Source organism: Arachis stenosperma, chromosome 9 (genome assembly GCF_014773155.1).
Source record: "Arachis stenosperma cultivar V10309 chromosome 9, arast.V10309.gnm1.PFL2, whole genome shotgun sequence".
Lineage (NCBI taxonomy): Eukaryota > Viridiplantae > Streptophyta > Magnoliopsida > Fabales > Fabaceae > Arachis > Arachis stenosperma.
This window is the reverse complement of record NC_080385.1, coordinates 111820124-111826123: the sequence shown is the minus strand read 5'-3', so window position 1 is coordinate 111826123 and position 6000 is coordinate 111820124.

Here is a 6000-nt window from a genome sequence, read left to right as displayed (position 1 = left end):
ACTTCAATCATGCAATCAATCCTCTCTTAGTAAATTATAAGTAATTGAATTTTAATTTTTTGGTAATTTGATTTCTCTTGACTTGGTCAATTGACAATTCCTTGATCAATTGCTCATGAGAGGAGATGAAGCATTCTCTGACTTATCACCACACAATTTTTCACGATCTAGATAGGATTGATTTAATGTCACATATCAATTCCATATCCATAATCCTAAGAATTGAGAGAAAGAGTTTTCAAGTTTAATTTCATGAATCCACTTTTTTAAGTGATCATAAAAGTCAAATTGGATCTAAAATATCTTATGGTAGATTTAGATCCTTGATGAAGAACAAAAACTCTTTTCAAAGAAACAATGAAAAGATGAATTGAAGATGAAGAATCAATCACATTAATCCATTGAAATTCAACAAAGCTTTTGATGAGTGGATAATTTATACGCTTTTTTGGTATTGTTTTTAGATAATTTTTAGTATGATTTAGTTACTTTTTAGTATATTTTTATTAGTTTTTATGAAAAATTCACATTTCTGAACTTTACTATGAGTTTATGTATTTTTCTGTGATTTCAGGTATTTTCTAGATGAAATTGAGGGACCTGAGCAAAAATCTGATTCAGAGGCTGAAAAAGGACTGCAGATGCTGTTGGATTCTGACCTCCCTATACTCGAAGTAGATTTTCTCGAGCTATAGAAGCCCAATTGACGCGCTCTCAATTACTTTGGAAAGTAGACATCTTGGGCTTTCCAGAAATATATAATAGTTCATACTTTGCTTGAGATTTGATGGCCCAAACTGGCGCCCCAAGTCAGCATAAAAATTTCGGCGTAAAACGCCCAAACTGGCACCAGAATTGGAGTTAAACGCCCAAACTGACACCAAAGCTGGCATTTAACTGCAAGAGAAGCCTATGCACGTGAAAGCTTCAATGCTCAGCCCAAGCACACACAAAGTGGGCCCCGGAAGTGGATTTCTGCATCATTTACTTATTTCTGTAAACCCTAGGTTACTAGTTCAATATAAATAGGACCTTTTACTATTGTATTTTCATCTTTTGATCATCCTTGATCTTGGGATCAGGTCTTTGAACCATTTTTCGATTGTTGCATGTTATTTGGGAGGCATGGCCATTCGGCCATGTCTAGACCTTGTTCTTATGTATTTTCAACGGTGGAGTTTCTACACACCATAGATTAAGGTGTGGAGCTCTTCTGTTCCTCATGAATTAATGCAAAGTACTATTGTTCTTCTATTCAATTCACGCTTATTCTTGTTCTAAGATATTCACTCGTACATCAACCTGATGGATGTGATGATCCGTGTCACTCATCATCATACTCCCTTTTGAAGGCATGCTTGACAACCACTTCCGTTCTATCTGCGAGAGCTTGGGTGTGTATCTCTTGGCCTCCTAGTTCACGACACATGGTTGCCTCTCCTGACAACAGAGCTTCCATTCTGTGCAATTAGAGTCTTCGTGGAATAAGTTAGAATCAAATGGTTAGCATTCTTGAGATTCGGAAAGTCTAAACATTGTCTGTGGTATTCCGAGTAGGATCTGGGATGGGATGACTATGACGAGCTTCAAACTCGCGACTGTGGGGTGTAGTGACAGTGCACAAAAGGATCAATGGATCTTATTCCGACACGATCGAGAACCGACAGCTAATTAGCCTTGCGGAAAATCGTAGAGGACCATTTTCACTGAGAGGATGGATAGTAGCCATTGACAATGGTGATCCACCTACATATAGCTTGCCATGGAAAGGAGTATAAATGACTGGATAAAGGCAATAGGAAAGCAGAGGCTCAGAGGGAACAAAGCATCTTCATACGCTTATCTGAAATTTCCACCAATGAATTGCATCAGTATTTCTATCCTATTCTATGTTCTATTTCGTTCTTTTAATTATCAAAATCCCATAACCATTTGAATCCTCCTGACTGAGATTTACAAGATGACCATAGCTTGCTTCAAGCCGACAATCTCCATGGGATCGACCCTTACTCACGTAAGGTATTACTTTGATGACCCAGTGCACTTGCTGGTCAGCTGCACGGAGTTTTGTATCACGATTTCATGTACCAAGCTTTTGGCGCCGTTGCCGGGGATTATTCGAGTTTGGACAACTGACAGTTCATCTTGTTGCTTAGATTAGGTATTTTTTTCTTTTTCTTTTGTTCTTCAGAATTTTTAAGAATGAATTCTAGAGTTTCAGATGATGCTTTTATCATCACAGGAGCTAGTTGATTCCCATCAATTTGGTTGTTGTATGTAATGTCTTACTGAAGCTTGGCTGACCATGTCTAATCCTTTTAGACTGAAGCTTTAGACTAACATTGCATGATTCTTGGAATTCTTATTAAAAATTTTGAGTTTCTTATTTTCTTTTTCTAAAATTTTTTTTGAAACATTTCAAAAAAAATTATAAAATCATAAAATCAAAAATATTCTTGTGTTTCTTGTTTGAGTCTAGAGTCAATTTTTAAGTTTGGTGTCAATTTCATGTTTTTATTTTTCTTGCAAATTTTTGAAAACTCATGCATGGTGTTCTTCATGATCTTCAAGTTGTTCTTGATGATTTTCTTCGTCTGATCTTTAAATTCTCTTGTTTTGTGTCTTTTGTTGTTTTTCATGTGCATTCTCAATTTGTTAGTGTCTCTAGTATGAAAATTTCTAAGTTTGGTGTCTTGCATGTCTTTCTTTTCTTAAAAATTTTCAAAAAAAATATGATCTTGATGTTCATCTTGACATTCACAGTGTTCTTGCATGCAATGTTTATTTGATCTTAGTTTTTCATGATTAGTTGCATTTTGTTATTTTCTTTCTCATCATTAAAAATTCAAAAAAATTCAAAATTATGTCTTTTCAAGTCAATAATATAGAGAATTGAAGATTCAGAACATACAGCAGAGGAATCACAGAGAAAAAGCTGGGCATTCAAAATGCCCAGTGAAGAAGGAATTCTGGCGTTTAACCCTGGCTGGGCGTTTAACGCCCAAGGAGGTAGACAAGTGGGCGTTAAATGCCAGAATGGATACCATTCTGGGCGTTTAACGCTAGGATAGCACCAAGGAGGAAATTTTGTTTTCAAATCATATCTTTTTCAATTTTTCAAGTTTTAAAACTGATTTTTCAAAAACTTATCTTTTTCATATCTTCTCACATCAATCATATCATTTTTAAAATCAAATCTTTTTTATTTTTCTTTTAATATTTTCGAAAATCCTTGCTAACAATTAATGTTGTGATTCAAAAATTTCAAATTTTTTACTTTGTTGTTAAGAAAGGTTCAATATTTGAATTTTAGAATCATATCTTTTAATTTCTTGTTAGTCAAATCATCAATTTTAAAAATCAAATCTTTTTCAATCATATCTTTTCAATCATATCTTTTTAAAATAATTTTTTTTTTCAATCATATCTCTTTTAATTTGATTTCAAACTCTTTTTTTTTCTAACTTCTTTTCTTTTCAAAATTATTTCCAAATCTTTTTCATCTAATCACTATTTCTTATCTTTTTCAAAACCACCTAACCACTTTTCCACTTACAATTTTCGAAAATCACTAACCACTTTTTCAAAAATCGTTTTAATTAACCAATTATTTTAATTTCAATTTTCAAAAATTTCCACTCTCATCTTTTTCTATTTAATCACTAACACTCCTCATCTCTTAGTAATTCGGACTCCCTCCCTCTCTATAAGTTCGAATTCTTCTCTCTACCTCATCCTTCTATTCTTCTTTTTCTCTAACACACCAATGAATCTCTATACTGTGACATAGAGGATTCCATACTTTCTTTGTTTTCTTCTCTTTCATAGGACTCTGAAAAGGAAGCTAAGAGAAGCTAAAGCACAACTCTCTGGAGAGGACCTAATAGAAATCTTCGAAAAAGAAGAAGACATGGCAGCCGAAAATAACAACAATGCTAACAATGCAAGGAAGGTGCTTGGTGACTTTACTGCACCAACTCCTGACTTCTATGGGAGAAGCATCTCTATTCCTGTCATTGGAGCAAACAACTTTGAGCTTAAGCCTCAATTAGTTTCTCTGATGCAGCAGAATTGCAAGTTTCATGGACTTCCATTGGAAGATCCTCATCAGTTCTTGGCTGAAATCTTGCAAATATGTGACATTGTTAAGACCAATGGAGTTGATCCCGAGGTCTACAGGCTTATGCTTTTCCCCTTTGCTGTAAGAGACAGAGCTAGTATATGGTTGAACTCATAACCTATAGACAGCCTGATCTTTTAGGAAAAGCTGGTCAATGCCTTCTTAGCTAAATTCTTTCCACCTCAAAAGATGAGTAAGCTTAGAGTGGAAGTTCAAACCTTCAAACAAAAGGAAGGTGAATCCCTCTATTAAGCTTGGGAACCATACAAGCAATTGATTAGAAGGTGTCCTTCTAACATGCTTTTAGAATGGAGCATCATAGGTATCTTCTATGATGGTCTGTCTGAGCTATCCAAGTCATTAGAGTATTCTACAGGTGGATCTATTTATCTGAAAAAAACGCCTGCAGAAGCTCAGGAACTCATTGAAATGGTTGTAAATAACCAGTTCATGTATACTTCTGAAAGAAATCCTGTGAACAATGGGACAACTCAGAAGAAAGGAGTTCTTGAGATTGATACTCTGAATATCATATTGGCTCAGAACAAATTATTAACTTAGCAAGTCAATATAATTTCTCAGAATCTGACCGGATTGCAAGCCGCATCTGGCAGTGCTAAAGAAGCCTCCTTTGAAGGAGAAGCTTATAACCCTGAGAAACCTACAATGGAAGAGGTGAATTACATGGGAGAACCCTATGGAAACACCTACAATTCTTCATGGAGGAATCATCCAAATTTCTCATTGAAGGATCAACAGAAGCCTCAACAAGGCTTCAATAACAATAATGGTGGGAGAAACAGGTTTGGCAATAGCAAACCTTTCCCATCATCTTCTCCGCTACAGACAGAGAATTCTGAGAAGAGCCTCTCTATCTTAGCAAACATAGTCTCTGATCTATCTAAGACCACTCTCAATTTCATGAATGAGGCACGGTCCTTCATCAGAAATCTGGAGGCACAAGTGGGTTAGCTGAGCAAAAGAGTCACTGAAACTCCTCCTAGTACTCTCCCAAGCAATACAGAAGAGAATCCAAAAAGAGAGTTCAAGGCCATCAACATCACCAAAGTGGCCGAATGCACAGAGGAGAAGGAGGACGTGAATCCCAGTGAGGAAGACCTCATGGGACGTCCTTTGGACAAAAAGGAGTTCCCTATTGAGGAACCAAGGGAATCTGAGGCTCATACAGAGACCATAGAGATTCCATTGAACCTACTTCTGCCATTCATGAGCTCGGATGAATATTCTTCTTCTGAAGAAGATGAAATTACTATTGAAGAGTAAATTGCTCAGTATCTAGGAGCAATCATGAAGCTGAATGCCAAATTATTTGGTAATGAGATTTGGGAGAATGAACCTCCATTGCTCATTGATGAACTAAACGCCTTGGCTCATGTGAAGATACATCAAAAGAAATCGGATCCCGGTAGGTTCTTAATACCTTGCACCATTGGCACCATGACCTTTGAAAAGGCCCTATGTGACCTGGGGTCAGGCATAAACCTCATGCCACCCTCTGTAATGGAAAACTGAGAATCTTTGAGGTACAAGCTGTAAGAATCTCACTGGAGATGGCAGACAAATCAAAAAAACAGGCTTATGGACTTGTAGAGGATGTCTTGGTAAAGGTTGAAGGCCTTTACATCCTTGCTGACTTCATAATCCTAGACACTGGGAAGGATGAGGATGAATCTATCATCCTTGGCAGACCCTTCCTAGCCACAACAAAAGCTGTGATTAATGTTGACAGAGGAGAGTTGGTCCTTCAAGTGAATGAGGACTACCTTGTGTTTAAGGCTCAAGGATCTCCTTCTGTACACATGGAGAAGAAGCATGAAAAGCCTCTCTCAATACAGAGTCAAACAGAGCCCCCACATTCA